We start from the raw sequence: 12916 nt of genomic DNA on the forward strand, positions 1-12916 counted from the left end.
AAATTTTATTACATATAAAACCTTCCGAAATTTTTATTTTACTACATTTCTCATATTTCCTTTTGTTTTAATAAATGTTACTTTTTTGCATTGTTTTCATAAGAAATAGTAAAAACATTTCAGAGTTGATCCAAAATATTCCAAAAATATGCCAAATAATTTTGTAATAACTGAAGCAAATTGAAAATTTTTTAAATACTGTTCTGAAACAGGCAATTTTTTATGACTTTTTGAAAAAAAAAACAGAACAAATTATATAGCTTTTCTAGAAAAAGTTTCAGTAAACTCAATTGAATGCTTAAAATAAAACAAGAATTTGAATTGAAAATTTAAGACTCTTCAGAGTTGAAACAGATGTACCGAATAGTTAGCTGTAACAACGGTCGGAATGAGTTCAACATTTGCATTCCTGTTTTAACACCCTATTGAAACATCTGATAACTTTTTGAAAAAAGTATAGGCGGTTTACACTTAACTTGCTTTACAATTTTATTTAGGTTTCAAATATATTTTTCACATTGAAGACATTCCACTGCAAAATTTAAAACTTTTCCTAATGGTTTCTATAATATCTCAGTTTTTAGAAAAACATGCCGAGTGCTACTGACTGCTCAAAAATTCTCCAATCTTAATACTATATCGAAAAAGCAAATTTTTAAAATATTGGTGATAAGTGCAGAGCGAAAAAATGAAAAACATCATGAAACCCATTTTGGCAATGATTTTGAAAAAGTTTTTGTAGCAAAAAAAATCTGTTTCACATAACTTTAAAAATCAAACAAAGACTTTGAATTTATTAAAATACTTGAGAAAAATTTGATTCTACTAATTAGAAAATGGAAATTTGGAAAAAAAACTTTTGGCCATTCCTAAAGTAATTGAATTGTACTCGTTTTTCAACGGAAATTGAAAATTTATTATTTAAAAAAAAATGGCCGCTTAAAATAAATAAATGCTACTGTGTTTTTCGAGTAATTTCTTAAGCACACGAAGTAATGTTTCACATTAGTATTAAAAGAAAAACAACATGAAACAATTGGTTTTACTGGTTTTCATTTTAAAAAAAGTTTAAAATAGAAAAAATCTGATCCAAAAGGTTCATATTTTTCAAAAATGAAAGTCTGTACATGTTTTGGATTACTGAATCATTTTCTGAAATTTTCCCTGTTTCCAGAATATTGTAAAAAGTTAAACAACAGTTTTTGATGATTCAATGTTTCAATGTTGGAACTATGTTTTTCTAATGATTTTTTATATCAGAATATGTTTTTCGCATTGAACACAATCCAATACAATAGCTTGAAAGTTTTCCAAAATGATTATATGAAATCTCAATTTATGGACAACTTTTCGGGTTACTCCAAATATTTCCAACTTTATTACTAAATTGAAACAGAAATTTTTCAAAAAAATTGGTTGAAGAGTGCAAAGTGCAGAACAGACATCGTCATGAAAGCGATTTTGGCTCAGTTTTTGAAAAAGTTTTTTATAGCAAATAATATATGTTTCCCGTAACTTAGAAAACCTGACAAAGATTTTTAATTCAATAAAATACTAGCTGGAGGAATTTAAAGTTGAAAGTGTGCGATAATTGTTTGTAGAAATATGATTCTACTAATTAGAAAATGGAAATTCGAAAAAAAAAACTATTGGTCATTTTTAAAGTAATTGAATTGTACCCGTTTTTGAACGGAAATTAAAAATGTATTATGTAAAAAAAAATTGGCCGCTTAAAACAAATAAATGATGCTGTGTTTTTCGAGTAATTTTTTAAGCACACTAAGTAATGTTTCACATAAGAAAAACAGTACGAAACAATTAGTTTCACTGGTGTTCATTATATAAAAGTTGAAAATAGGAAAAAATCAGATCCAAAAATTTCATATTATTCAGAAATGAACGAATGTACATTTTAGAATGACTAAAACATTTTCTGAAATTTTCACTGTTTCTAGAAAACTCTAAAAGAACAACAGTTTTTGATGATACGTTTTTGATGATGATCCAGCTAATAAATTTTCAACTTTTTTTTCGAATCTACTTTAAAATTGAGTAGATAACCATTTTTCTATTCTATTTCTTTTTGTGTAAGACACGTCCGTACAAACTAGATTCAATTTTTAAAAAGTTATTAATGCCCCAAACAATTCGAAAAAAAAAGTGTTGGAAAAAATAAACAATTTAACAACAATTTTCTGAAACAGAAAAAAAACGTTAAAAAAAAGGCGGGTGCTCAAAATATCCAACACTCAAGACGCCCCAACCGAGCAGTAGAATGTAGTAAACTGAAAATTAAAATAAAGTTTTTAAGGTTCTAATACTTGAAATAAATTTAGTTAATACTACCCAATAACCCAAAATAATTTAAAAAGTTATGAAAATGTGAAAAACTGAAAAATATTCTCCACTGTTTCGAATAACTCAAAAGAATATTTATTGTATTGTTGAGTACCTCCAGTTTAAAATTTCCAAAAAAAATTGTCCACTATTTCGATTAATCGTTAAATAACTCCAAAAATAATGCAATACTTAATACTACATTTTCACGAAATCAAGAGAATAAAGAAAACATATAGTTGCAGTTCAGCTGAAAAATGTAAACCCAAATTTTTTGTACTCAAAAACTCAACGTTTTCTCAAAATTTAAACAAATTGGAGTTTTTTTATAGTCGTAAATTATTATAAGCAAAAGTTTAAGCAAAAAAATGCGGCCAACAATTTCTTGGTTTAAAAATTTGGGGGAAACCAAAATTATAAAAATTATATAGAGATTAAAACACTGTTCAACCTAAAACTTCAAAACATGAAAAAAAAAAAAATTTTCTACAGTTTCAACTTGTTATTAAAAACTATTAACATTCTTGCAAAAACACTTTTTTTTTTATCAGCAAAACTTTTTGGAAGCCAAAAAAGGTTGTAACTTTGTTATATAGTAATTGAAAATGAAAAAATATTGGTACTAAAGCTTTTTAAGAATGTTACAAATTTGTATGAAATTTCCAATATCATTAAACTTAGAAATAACTGAAACTGTATTATAGTAGCTCTGTAGCTCAGCAAAAAACAAATGAAACAATCAAACATAATTTTTCCGGGTGCCTTCAAAAATTTTAATGGGTTGAAAATTTAATTTTGCACTGTTTCGACTTTGTGTTAAACCAACACAAGTGAATAGAAGATTCTATTAGGAGGAAGCATTGTGCATAACCTATGAGCCCCCACATGTTCACCTCTTTTCCTGTCAGTTCCCCTTCACAGTTCATTTGGATCTCAGTTTAGGGAGGGGGGTAACAGAAATTAATTGGTGGAGGCGGGGGAAGATAGGGAAAGGAACATGGGGGGAGTGGTGAAACAGTGAATTTTGGGAAATTATTTTTAGGAAACTGAAAAAAAATCGAGAAATTGAAAAAAAAAGTGAATTTATTATGCGATAACCTTGCAGCAGACGATAGTCAGAGAAAATCAAAAAAAAAATTAAAATATTATCAGATATTTTAACTTTTTTGATCAGAATGGAGAAGTATAGTAGTGTTGGAAAATAAGTAATGCGAAATTATCATAATCTTGAAACTGTAATAATTTTTTAAATTAATTTTTTTTTTGCTGAATTGGGAAACTTCGAGCTAATTCAATTGAAGATTATTTGAAAAAATTTGCAGAAATTAATTTCAGTGACAACTAAATTTATTGGGATTTCAAAAGCGCACAGTTTTAACATATTTGCTTCAAAATATCAATAAATAGCTACATCTTGACTTTAATGACATTGAACCAATTGCTAAGTCATCGAAGTCAAATCATGCGAAGGAAATTAAAAAAGTTTTGAAACTGTAAAAAAATAATTTTGGAATAAAAACTCTTTTGCAACAGAGTGCTTTAAGGAAATAATTGAAAAAGCACGTATATGAAAAACAACAATTAATAATTTCAAAATATTGAGCATTTATCGATTAGGTGGTATTAGATTCAAAAAAGGAACGTTAACAATATGTAATTAAAGTCTAAAATATCAAATATCAAAATATTTTCCGCGAATAATGTTGAATAAATGTTCTATTGAATATAACGAGAATGAGAAAATGTATACGGTTTTTGTCGGGAAAAACTGAAATAAAGGAGAAACCATGTAATGATTAAATTAGTGATTGAAGCAAATTAATGGATACCTGAAACATATGAAAAAATTTCAAAATTGGTCCGAAATTTTCAAAAACCTAGCAACTGTCAAAACGGTAGAGTGAAATAACTTGCAATAATATCCTAATGTTGAAACATGACAAACTTGGAAAATTTTTTTACAGTTTCAAAATTAAAGTTTATTGAAACTACGAAATTTTAAATACGCTCCGATTGTAACGAGACTTTATTAATAAATTAAAACAAGAAACCAGGAAACCCTCCGAGAAAAACGAAAAATGTTTCAAGAAGCCTTGTTCACACTCGACTAATCTCCACTTGGAACCCGAACATTTACCAACACTTAACACACTTTTCCCTCCTTCTCCCTCTCTCTCTCTTTCCTCTCAACATTGCCTAATAATGACAGATTAGCCAGCTGTGATGTCTGTGCGGTAGGGATGAGAGATTCAAACTCAAAAGAGACATAGACGTCACAAAAACATGCACATTATAATCTATTCTGACTTGTATGTGTACTTCGTGGAACAGGAAAAAGAACAATTATTGAACTTTCAATTAGTTAGGAGTATTTAGGGTTGAGAAGAAAAACTTTGAAACAGTGAAATTTGTGGAAAATATTTTTTTGTCTTTTAAAGGAAAAAGAGAGTGTGAAACTGAGAAATTTTGAGCGTGCTTAATTTTTAATCTGAATTTTTTTTCAGAGAATTTTTTCACTAGAATGAGTCTCTAGATTTCAAGCTGATTTTTGTTTTTTAGGGCTTTTAAGATCAGGTTCACATTCAGGAAGCTTCTTCAAAGAAATCGAAACTTTTTGATAATTCTTAATTATTTTTCCACATTTTTCAAAAAATTACAAGATATGAGCAGAATAATTTATCGAAATTTTATGGGTTATTTATTGAGTTCTTGAAACTGTCAAAATTATTTTTAAAAACATGGTGAAAATTGCTCGAACATTAGCTTGGACAGGATTTTGCATCAAAACCGTCAAATCAAATTTTAAAACAAGTGCATTCTTGAGGCCGTGGTGGCCGAGTTTTCCATTTCACGGCCAGCGATTTGGGGAAGCCGAATTAGAGGTTTTAATTACTTAGTTCTGAAAGTTTTAATCAAAAATCAAATTACCCCGAATTTTCTTTGAAACTGTTATTTTTCAAATGTTCCAGATCAATTCTGTTAGCTAGTGAGTGAGAAAATGGAAAAATCGATGAGCATTGAAAATTTACAGGCAATAAGTGGATTACTGAAGTTCTTAAAGGCGCATTGTCTACCGTAGGCATGGGTACTGTGTTAAATTACATATTTTTGCAAAGTAGGTTAGAATCTCTCGGTAAATTTGCAAATGCATTGAAATTTCAAAAAAAAATTTTTGTAATTTTTTTTACTGTTTCAAAAAGTCGACAAGAGAAATTGTTTTAAAAATTTCTTATTAGTTTATTTAAATATTTGAAACAGGATTTTTTCAAAATTTTCGTGTTTCAGGTACAACACAAGAGTTCTCCCAAACTCAGAAAAAGTACGGAAACCTGGAGAAAGAAAAGAGAAGAGAAGATTCTAATTTGATTATTCATGGAAGACTGCCTCTGCTCGCCAAAACAGTGCTGCGGCCGCCTAATTTAAAATTCTATCCGTTCCAAAAAGAAACAATGAAATGAAGGAAAATGAAACTTGGCCGAATGCCAATAAAATGCAAATTTAGGCAAAGCGTGTGCTCTTTGTGAAAGTGCCCAGGACCCCGGCCGCTATAAAAGGAACATGAAGAGCTCACCGAGCAGCTTTTCGACACTCTCTTCCCTCCTCCTCTCTATGTCTCTCTTTAAGAGAGATCGATAAGTTGCTGCACGGGGGAAGAAGGGGGGCTTCGAGGGACCAATTTTGGTTGAATAAAGGAGCTTTTGCATGTGATTAGTGAAAAGGTTTGGAGTTTTGACGGAGAAGCTGTCTGAACTAGTTTTGGAGAATATTGAAGATTTGAAATTTTCATTAAACTCAGGAAAATACAATTTTCACACTTTCGAAGGCTAGTTTTTAATTGCTTTCAAAACATACTGAAACAGAAAAATTTTGAAAACTTTTTTTGAAATTTTTCGACAGATAACTGCTAGAAATTATTGAATTCTAGTTTTAAAGAGCATTTAATATTTGAAAATTTTTTCGAAGTTGTAAAAAAAATTGGAAAAAAACAAATGTAAAAAATCAGCCGCTTATTTTTTTTTCAAAGTTGGAAAAAAACTCATTTAATTTTTTTTTTAATAAAAAAAAAAGTTATGTTTGGTATTTGCAACCCGTTTTACACTATTTAAATTATAGCACATCAATCGAAAAAAATCAATGTCAATAAAATTCAGGGTATTAAAAAACCAGTTGAAACAGAAAAAAATTGGTAAAATTTTTCAAACGTAGTCAGAACCAGTTCTGGTTATTTTTTGCAAGTTTGAAATATTTTTAAAAATAAATTAATTTTCCCATTCAGATTTCAGACCGTTTTTTGGAAACTTCTAAAATTTTAGTGGGACTTGGAAAATTAGAAACAATCTTGAAAATCAAGCTTTCCAGGAAAATTAATAAAAAAATATATTTTTGGCATTTTTTCCGATATAAAGAATTGAGAATTTGAAAACTTCTTGAACTTTTGCAAATTTTTATGTTCAAAATAATTTTATTTCAACTTTTTGTCATACGAGCTTTTAATTATGCAAAAATCAAGTTTTCCAGTAACACTAGAAAAATTAAAAATAATTTTGAAACCGAAATATTTTTCCGTTTTTTCTGGAACCGAATTTTTCAAGAAAAAAACACAAAATTTTGTAAAAAATAATAGATTTGTAGTAGATTTCCAATAATAATCTGTTCTTTTTTCTGTTCAATTCTGGCAATATCATCAAAAGTTTTCACATTTTTCAATTCAATTCACCAAATTTTCAATAAAAATTGGAGAATTAGAAGCGATATTGAAAACGTTGTTAAATACTTCGTTACTCTTTTTCGAATATTTTTTACTAACTTTTTACTAACTTGCCGAGCAATGTACGGTTCTAACACCAAATTAACAAACTAACACTTTGAAACAGTAAATTTTTTTTCAAAAAAAAAAAAAGTGAAAATACATGCAAAAATCCTATTGTAATGCGAGTGTATCTTTGCAGATAAATGGAAATCTGTCTCGTACACAAACAAAGGACCCACGAAAATGGGTTATAAATCAAAAAGACACTATATGCATGTATAAAAGTGTGTGTCCTTTGGGAGAGAAACAAGAATGACAAGGAAATGACAGGGTTGCTCTTTTACCAAGAAATTTCAAAGCAATTTCGTATAGAGGAATTATACACAAAAAGTTTTAGAATTACGATTGTTGACAGAAAAGCGGCCGACGTTTTCCGGGTGTCATCCCTTAAACTTTATGGAGGGGTGTATTGAATGTCCTGCTTATTGTTATGTTTCAAATTGTGGTTTTCTAAAAAATACAAGTTTCTGAAATCAAAAAGTTCATGTAGAAAGAATTCCAAACGATTGCTATGTTTCTGAAACGAATTTGCTTAAAACTAAAATTATTTACAGTTTCAAAACTTTAATATTTATTTTGTAACGGCTCCATTCATCATTTATATTTGATTTCTTTTTAGTTACTGTTTTTTAAACTCACTCAAAAGTAGTATTTCAGTGAATTTTTGAAATGTAACAAACTGAGTAATGATGATAACACAAGTTTTTTCATTCAAAAAAAATTAATAAAACAGAGTTAATATATATATATTTATCCAAAAACGTCGTAACAAAACAGAAAGTATAAAATAATCACCGGGAGAAACAGACTTGAATAATTTGAATGATCCTGTAAACCAGAAGTAGTTAAGGGGATCAAGTTGGGTGGGAAAAATAATTAAACGGGATAGAATTTAATCGTGATGCAAACATTTGACGGCTCATTGTCCCCGGAAGTAACTTGGCCATACGGTTCCATAGGTGAAGATTGACTAGTAGGAAGCTTTCGTTGATTGATCCACAAGGGCACATCATGTACGGATATCTGGGCGAGCGAGCCTTCCTCACAGTTGATGCGGCATTCGGAAAGTGGTATTCACCAGACAGGATGTTGTGATAGGTCCTCAATATTTGAAGAATCCGCAGGTGTTGAACTGACTTTTGGTTCATCTGAGCTAGACGGTTTTCATATGATGAGTATGATAGATTGCAGCGTTGGAAGACTCTTCTCGAGAAAAACTTCAGTGGCGACTCCAGTTGTTTAATTAGATTTTTAGAGATCGGGTTGTAGATTTCACATCCGTAGTTTAATATTGGCTGCACATATATATTGTACAATTTTAAGTAAAGGCTGGCATTTGTTGAGCGGAAGGATCGAAGTAACTGCCGGCATTTGAGAAGGGCAGCATTTGAGAAGGGCGTTAATTCTGAATAGATTTTTATTTTTTAGTTATAAACGAGAATATTGCAATTAAATTGTCTGAAATTGAAATTAACAGCAGATTGTGAATCATTGATCTTCCCAAAATAAATCAAATTGACGAAACAGGAATAAAATTTATTTGTTCAAACATCCAATCTTTACAATTTCCATTACACCGAAGAGAAAACCGTGCACAATTTCATACTAAACTACGGTTTTTTTGCTGATTGATTTATTCTGTGAAATAAAAACCAGGAAATCGTGCAGGTAGATGGAAACTTGAACATTTATTGAAATATAACAGTTAAGTGATAGAGAAAATTGCAAACAGCACAATTATTTTTTAAAGTGTTCATCAATCACTGTTCTGTTGCTCGATTTTTTGATAGAACTACAGCAGAAATCTGAAATATTCAATTACTTTCATTTCTTTTTTTTCTTAAAAATGTTTGGTTTTGGGCCTACTTTTCTGCGGATCAGAAAGAAAAAATCGCACTGACATTTTCAATTCGTCTCAACAAGCAAACATTGATGTTAAAAATTACATATTTTTGAAAACAACGTGAAACAGTGAAAATTTGAGAAAACTGTTTTTTTTTTCACAAAACTGCTCTTTAATCGGTTTTGATACAAATTAACAAAAAATAAACACAATCTAATCAGCGAAAGTTCAAGTGAAAGGTATTTAAAAATATTTTGTTTTAGTTAGATAAAACCTTCCAAAGCTGCAAAATGACCAATAATCAGGATAGGAATAGACAAGTTGGTATACGATCCAATAAACAACTACCATGAAACAGTTCAGTTAAAAAAATATATATTAAAAGTTGTTATATTATCATCGACTCTACTTTCAACTTTCCAACACCGTCAAACGTTTTTTCTTTTTTTTTGTCTTTATTCGGCCATTTTTTATAGGATTTTTGACCCGACTTGGGAATGTCCCATTTTTCCTGATTTTTTGTCGTTTTTTTCCGTTTTTTGTCTGTATTGCTAAGAATTTCTTGGAATTTCCCTTATTCTTTCTGCCTAAGCCTAGCCCTAAATAATGCAAAAGTACTCTTTATTTTATTTTTTGATGAAAAAAAGTAATAAAGGCATTCTATTTGTATTGTAAAAGCGAACACTGTGAAAAACCGGAATGAGTTTTTTCGAAAATTGGAAATTTATTTTGAAACGATGGGAAATGAAACAAAAGTGTACATTTTTTTCTCGAAAAACAGTAAAATAGCTTCAAATTTACAAACTGAAATCTGATATTTGTGTTTGAAAAATTTCAAATTATCTGACTTTATACTGTTTCAACAAGGTATTAAAATAGTTTTGCATATTTTGATTAACCAGTTTAGTTGTACATCCACAATGAAGTTAATGGGGTTATTCAAGTAATGTCGGAAAATTAAAAAGTATAGGAAAACTACGTCACAACTGTAAAACATGTATTTAAATACATTTGTGTCGTCACAAATGTATTTAAATACATTTTGCTACATTACTTGAATAACCCCATAAATTAAAACTTTTTATCATTGAAAATTAAAGAAAACTTATGCATTTAATGAAACAGGAGTAAAATGATAAAATGATAGGCTTTTAAACATTTGTTCATTTGTATTTTATTTGTTTCAGAAAAATAGAATTTTGAAAAAAAAAATTTTTTTCACTGTTTCAGGAATATTTTGAATGTTTCCTCTAGTAATTAATATCAATACATATCAATTTCCTTATTTTTCCCCAATGTTTCCCCAAAACTCATTTCGAGTAATTTCATAGAAAAAGCGACCAGGAAACAGATTTTCGAAAAACCACTATTTCCAAATTCACTAAAAGTTACAAACGGACATTGAAAGTTATACAAACTTTTCTTCGATTTAATTTTTTTATTTTAAAACTGAGTCTTACTTTGTCATGATAATTTATGAACATTGTGAAACTATGGATTGAAACAATTTTTTTGGTATTTTCAATAATAATAACATCACAAATCGTTTGAAAATACCAATTTGGATGAAACAACCTTATTGTAAAAACGTTGTTTTTTTCGATTTCTTTATCCATAGTAAAACTGTAATTTCCTCAAATGTGTGGCTTGTACTATTAATTAATTAAGACAACTTACCAATACAGTATATTTTAAGGAAATTTAACAATGATTAGTGAAATTTAGCTCAAAGATTTCAACTCAAAAGCAAAGAGAACTGCAGCGAAGTTCAAAAGCATGTTTTATGAAACTTGGGAAACAGAAAAACTTTTTTGATGCAAACATTTATTGGAAATCGGACGTTTATTAGTTTCAATAAAGTTCTGGAGCTATTTCGTAATGGAAGCAGTAGAACTTTAATATTGGAAGACTATATGTTAAAAAATCGATTGATAAAAAATGTTCTCAGAAAATTGGTGACTTGATTGATTGATTGATTTATTTTCAACATAAGCCAAAGGGTAATACGGACTTTTTTTTATCGAATTGTTCAATGAGTCAGATTCAACAGATTCTTATTTTGTCATCATAATTTATGAACATTGTGAAACTGCACAAATTTTCAATTTCTTTTGGATTAGTTTTTTTTACATTAAAAGTGTTTTCAATCAAAAATCGTTTTTTTTTGTTGCAAAACATGAAAATTATTGTTTCGAAAAATTGGTAAAGTTTGGGATAAAAATGTTGGTTTTGTTTACACCAGTTCCGCAAACACTGAAAATTTAAGAGTAATTGCAGTTACAGGAACTTTGCTCTGTTAAATGGATGTTGCTGCATTTGCCGAAAAAGTGAACAAAATTATTTAATTTTTTTTACAGTTTCTACATTTTCATTTAAGATTTGAATTTGAGTTAGACAATAGTAACTTTTTACCATAGATGTTAATCTCTCAACGATTTCTGGAGATAAGGTTTGTCGGTTTCGAGAAGTTTTTAAATTATGGCAATAATATCTTTCAAGATTCAATATCCAAAAAAACTGGCGAGCCCTCGTGATGACAAAAACCAGCTGGAAAGTTCTGCTGTATTTGTCCTTATTACCCGAAAAAAGTATAGTCCAAATTAAATCACTTTGATATGTTTCTACAAGTTCATAAATTCATTAAATTTTTGTCTCACAATATTACTTTGATTCCGGCCTGAAAGGTAACTAAAATATCTTGTTTGACGTTCAATTTTTGTAGCAACCTGACTCGTTGAAAATATGATGTGGCCACATTGAAATCAAAATTATTTTTGACGCTTTGCATTATCGTTTGACATTATTTATAAGCGGTTTCTGGTAACCTGAAAATTTTGATATATCTTGTCAGTCAATATAATGTGTATTTTCCCAATTTATAACTAGTTTAATTCTAATTTCAAAATCCCCCATCGAAATTAAGTTCAGAAAAAAACCTGCATTTTTCTCAAGTTTTTTTACTGTTTCACTAATTCAATAAACCAATTGCAATTGTTTTTAATATGTTGACAAATTCTATTACAAAATTTTAAAACTGTCACCTCAAATTTGAATCCAGCCAAACCCGCAAAAAATTTCATAAATTTTTTTATAAATTTATTTTATTTTAAATTAATTTATATATTTTTAAAATTTATAAATTTTTTCGCCCTCCATCGATGTTTTTGAAACTTTGGGAATCGATGTTATTCTATGATCTTTCATTTTAAAATGGTCACAAAATTTTTTGACCACCCCAAGTGTCCTAACTCGGAGCCAATTTTTTCAGGCATTTTTCTGATCTCGCTTCTTTACAGCTTTAAATTGAGGTTTGTGTGCGGATTTTGCTTTGTTCGGAATACATTGTAAAAAAACAATAAAAGTTTGAAAAAAATCAGGAAAACAATTTTTTTTGGTCGGTCGTCAAAAAAACAAATTTTTTTTCGAAAATTTTCGATTTTTCGTACAAAAATTATTTAACCATGTGTAAACTATTTTTACACATACAAAACATTTCAATTTAGTTTGTCACACTCAAATGATAATGAAAAACATACTTTTTTCGGAGAATTTTTGAGTTTTTAGAGTATTTCTCGAGATCCAAATTTCAAACTCAAATGTGTTGTATGTGTAAAAATAGTTTGCACATGGTTACATCATTTTTGTACAAAAAATCGGGAACTTTCGAAAAAAAATTTTTGAAGTTTTTTTTGACGACCGACCAAAAAAATTTTCTTGTACGGATTTTTTTCCAAACTTTTGTTGTTTTTTTACAATGTATTCTAAACAAAGCAAAATCCGCACACAAACCTCAATTTAAAGCTGTAAAGAAGCGAGATCAGAAAAATGCCTGAAAAAATTGGCTCCGAGTTAGGACACTTGGGGTGGTCAAAAAATTTTGTGACTATTTTAAAATGAAAGATCATGGTTGATAACAGAAATTCCCA

At 29.0% G+C, this 12916-nt stretch overlaps 73 non-coding genes across 73 annotated transcripts; 34 read left to right on the forward strand and 39 right to left on the reverse strand.

Annotated features, from left to right (window-relative positions):
- Window positions 1–125: 125 nt before the first annotated feature.
- 21ur-14247 lies at window positions 126–146 on the forward strand. The gene has a single exon (NR_065300.1).
- Window positions 127–147, forward strand: 21ur-543. The gene has a single exon (NR_065301.1).
- On the reverse strand, window positions 146–166 carry 21ur-111. Its single transcript, NR_065302.1, has one exon.
- Window positions 167–367: 201 nt separating this feature from the next.
- Window positions 368–388, reverse strand: 21ur-1437. The gene has a single exon (NR_065303.1).
- On the reverse strand, window positions 369–389 carry 21ur-12063. The gene has a single exon (NR_065304.1).
- Window positions 390–582: 193 nt separating this feature from the next.
- Window positions 583–603, reverse strand: 21ur-2305. The gene has a single exon (NR_065305.1).
- Window positions 604–797: 194 nt separating this feature from the next.
- 21ur-11782 lies at window positions 798–818 on the forward strand. Its single transcript, NR_065306.1, has one exon.
- Window positions 819–1040: 222 nt separating this feature from the next.
- Window positions 1041–1061, forward strand: 21ur-8938. The gene has a single exon (NR_065307.1).
- Window positions 1042–1062, forward strand: 21ur-11952. The gene has a single exon (NR_065308.1).
- Window positions 1063–1209: 147 nt separating this feature from the next.
- Window positions 1210–1230, forward strand: 21ur-1976. The gene has a single exon (NR_065309.1).
- Window positions 1211–1231, forward strand: 21ur-15126. The gene has a single exon (NR_065310.1).
- On the forward strand, window positions 1215–1235 carry 21ur-12163. Its single transcript, NR_065311.1, has one exon.
- A 94-nt stretch (window positions 1236–1329) lies between these two features.
- Window positions 1330–1350, reverse strand: 21ur-15696. The gene has a single exon (NR_065312.1).
- Window positions 1351–1547: 197 nt separating this feature from the next.
- On the forward strand, window positions 1548–1568 carry 21ur-7867. The gene has a single exon (NR_065313.1).
- Window positions 1569–1990: 422 nt separating this feature from the next.
- 21ur-13775 lies at window positions 1991–2011 on the forward strand. Its single transcript, NR_065314.1, has one exon.
- Window positions 1992–2012, forward strand: 21ur-6451. The gene has a single exon (NR_065315.1).
- Window positions 2013–2138: 126 nt separating this feature from the next.
- 21ur-13741 lies at window positions 2139–2159 on the reverse strand. The gene has a single exon (NR_065316.1).
- A 374-nt stretch (window positions 2160–2533) lies between these two features.
- On the forward strand, window positions 2534–2554 carry 21ur-3054. The gene has a single exon (NR_065317.1).
- Window positions 2555–2583: 29 nt separating this feature from the next.
- On the forward strand, window positions 2584–2604 carry 21ur-13412. The gene has a single exon (NR_065318.1).
- A 269-nt stretch (window positions 2605–2873) lies between these two features.
- 21ur-11810 lies at window positions 2874–2894 on the forward strand. The gene has a single exon (NR_065319.1).
- A 286-nt stretch (window positions 2895–3180) lies between these two features.
- 21ur-11624 lies at window positions 3181–3201 on the forward strand. The gene has a single exon (NR_065320.1).
- 21ur-8739 lies at window positions 3185–3205 on the forward strand. Its single transcript, NR_065321.1, has one exon.
- Window positions 3186–3206, forward strand: 21ur-3219. The gene has a single exon (NR_065322.1).
- Window positions 3207–3504: 298 nt separating this feature from the next.
- Window positions 3505–3525, reverse strand: 21ur-11203. The gene has a single exon (NR_065323.1).
- On the reverse strand, window positions 3508–3528 carry 21ur-157. The gene has a single exon (NR_065324.1).
- A 237-nt stretch (window positions 3529–3765) lies between these two features.
- 21ur-4239 lies at window positions 3766–3786 on the reverse strand. The gene has a single exon (NR_065325.1).
- Window positions 3768–3788, forward strand: 21ur-848. The gene has a single exon (NR_065326.1).
- A 225-nt stretch (window positions 3789–4013) lies between these two features.
- On the reverse strand, window positions 4014–4034 carry 21ur-8310. Its single transcript, NR_065327.1, has one exon.
- 21ur-1010 lies at window positions 4017–4037 on the reverse strand. Its single transcript, NR_065328.1, has one exon.
- A 71-nt stretch (window positions 4038–4108) lies between these two features.
- 21ur-11233 lies at window positions 4109–4129 on the reverse strand. Its single transcript, NR_065329.1, has one exon.
- Window positions 4130–4208: 79 nt separating this feature from the next.
- Window positions 4209–4229, reverse strand: 21ur-6540. Its single transcript, NR_065330.1, has one exon.
- Window positions 4210–4230, reverse strand: 21ur-11847. Its single transcript, NR_065331.1, has one exon.
- A 115-nt stretch (window positions 4231–4345) lies between these two features.
- Window positions 4346–4366, forward strand: 21ur-2592. Its single transcript, NR_065332.1, has one exon.
- A 365-nt stretch (window positions 4367–4731) lies between these two features.
- Window positions 4732–4752, reverse strand: 21ur-11648. The gene has a single exon (NR_065333.1).
- Window positions 4753–4987: 235 nt separating this feature from the next.
- Window positions 4988–5008, reverse strand: 21ur-7157. Its single transcript, NR_065334.1, has one exon.
- 21ur-14317 lies at window positions 4989–5009 on the reverse strand. The gene has a single exon (NR_065335.1).
- On the reverse strand, window positions 4991–5011 carry 21ur-9682. Its single transcript, NR_065336.1, has one exon.
- 21ur-12090 lies at window positions 4992–5012 on the reverse strand. Its single transcript, NR_065337.1, has one exon.
- A 517-nt stretch (window positions 5013–5529) lies between these two features.
- 21ur-8056 lies at window positions 5530–5550 on the reverse strand. Its single transcript, NR_065338.1, has one exon.
- Window positions 5551–5570: 20 nt separating this feature from the next.
- Window positions 5571–5591, forward strand: 21ur-9052. The gene has a single exon (NR_065339.1).
- A 539-nt stretch (window positions 5592–6130) lies between these two features.
- On the reverse strand, window positions 6131–6151 carry 21ur-11545. The gene has a single exon (NR_065340.1).
- Window positions 6152–6446: 295 nt separating this feature from the next.
- On the reverse strand, window positions 6447–6467 carry 21ur-12604. Its single transcript, NR_065341.1, has one exon.
- On the reverse strand, window positions 6448–6468 carry 21ur-6387. The gene has a single exon (NR_065342.1).
- Window positions 6469–6821: 353 nt separating this feature from the next.
- On the reverse strand, window positions 6822–6842 carry 21ur-13772. The gene has a single exon (NR_065343.1).
- A 190-nt stretch (window positions 6843–7032) lies between these two features.
- 21ur-7507 lies at window positions 7033–7053 on the reverse strand. The gene has a single exon (NR_065344.1).
- An 88-nt stretch (window positions 7054–7141) lies between these two features.
- 21ur-9470 lies at window positions 7142–7162 on the reverse strand. The gene has a single exon (NR_065345.1).
- On the reverse strand, window positions 7145–7165 carry 21ur-5507. Its single transcript, NR_065346.1, has one exon.
- 21ur-9100 lies at window positions 7146–7166 on the reverse strand. The gene has a single exon (NR_065347.1).
- Window positions 7167–8607: 1441 nt separating this feature from the next.
- Window positions 8608–8628, reverse strand: 21ur-3857. The gene has a single exon (NR_065348.1).
- Window positions 8629–8810: 182 nt separating this feature from the next.
- 21ur-3566 lies at window positions 8811–8831 on the reverse strand. Its single transcript, NR_065349.1, has one exon.
- A 217-nt stretch (window positions 8832–9048) lies between these two features.
- 21ur-12820 lies at window positions 9049–9069 on the reverse strand. The gene has a single exon (NR_065350.1).
- Window positions 9053–9073, reverse strand: 21ur-1447. Its single transcript, NR_065351.1, has one exon.
- 21ur-13943 lies at window positions 9054–9074 on the reverse strand. The gene has a single exon (NR_065352.1).
- Window positions 9075–9281: 207 nt separating this feature from the next.
- On the reverse strand, window positions 9282–9302 carry 21ur-2273. The gene has a single exon (NR_065353.1).
- On the reverse strand, window positions 9283–9303 carry 21ur-9602. The gene has a single exon (NR_065354.1).
- A 589-nt stretch (window positions 9304–9892) lies between these two features.
- On the forward strand, window positions 9893–9913 carry 21ur-7535. The gene has a single exon (NR_065355.1).
- A 344-nt stretch (window positions 9914–10257) lies between these two features.
- 21ur-13588 lies at window positions 10258–10278 on the forward strand. Its single transcript, NR_065356.1, has one exon.
- A 140-nt stretch (window positions 10279–10418) lies between these two features.
- Window positions 10419–10439, reverse strand: 21ur-10866. The gene has a single exon (NR_065357.1).
- A 285-nt stretch (window positions 10440–10724) lies between these two features.
- 21ur-14971 lies at window positions 10725–10745 on the reverse strand. The gene has a single exon (NR_065358.1).
- 21ur-6332 lies at window positions 10726–10746 on the reverse strand. Its single transcript, NR_065359.1, has one exon.
- Window positions 10747–11015: 269 nt separating this feature from the next.
- 21ur-2952 lies at window positions 11016–11036 on the reverse strand. The gene has a single exon (NR_065360.1).
- A 184-nt stretch (window positions 11037–11220) lies between these two features.
- Window positions 11221–11241, forward strand: 21ur-13127. The gene has a single exon (NR_065361.1).
- 21ur-14104 lies at window positions 11223–11243 on the forward strand. Its single transcript, NR_065362.1, has one exon.
- 21ur-698 lies at window positions 11224–11244 on the forward strand. Its single transcript, NR_065363.1, has one exon.
- Window positions 11245–11391: 147 nt separating this feature from the next.
- 21ur-968 lies at window positions 11392–11412 on the forward strand. Its single transcript, NR_065364.1, has one exon.
- Window positions 11413–11490: 78 nt separating this feature from the next.
- Window positions 11491–11511, forward strand: 21ur-11463. Its single transcript, NR_065365.1, has one exon.
- 21ur-1399 lies at window positions 11492–11512 on the forward strand. The gene has a single exon (NR_065366.1).
- On the forward strand, window positions 11496–11516 carry 21ur-8320. Its single transcript, NR_065367.1, has one exon.
- A 133-nt stretch (window positions 11517–11649) lies between these two features.
- On the forward strand, window positions 11650–11670 carry 21ur-13494. The gene has a single exon (NR_065368.1).
- Window positions 11653–11673, forward strand: 21ur-3539. The gene has a single exon (NR_065369.1).
- On the forward strand, window positions 11656–11676 carry 21ur-12716. Its single transcript, NR_065370.1, has one exon.
- On the forward strand, window positions 11661–11681 carry 21ur-6430. Its single transcript, NR_065371.1, has one exon.
- Window positions 11682–11996: 315 nt separating this feature from the next.
- 21ur-5547 lies at window positions 11997–12017 on the forward strand. Its single transcript, NR_065372.1, has one exon.
- Window positions 12018–12916: the final 899 nt, after the last annotated feature.

This window comes from Caenorhabditis elegans, chromosome IV (assembly GCF_000002985.6).
Source record: "Caenorhabditis elegans chromosome IV".
NCBI classification, from domain to species: domain Eukaryota; kingdom Metazoa; phylum Nematoda; class Chromadorea; order Rhabditida; family Rhabditidae; genus Caenorhabditis; species Caenorhabditis elegans.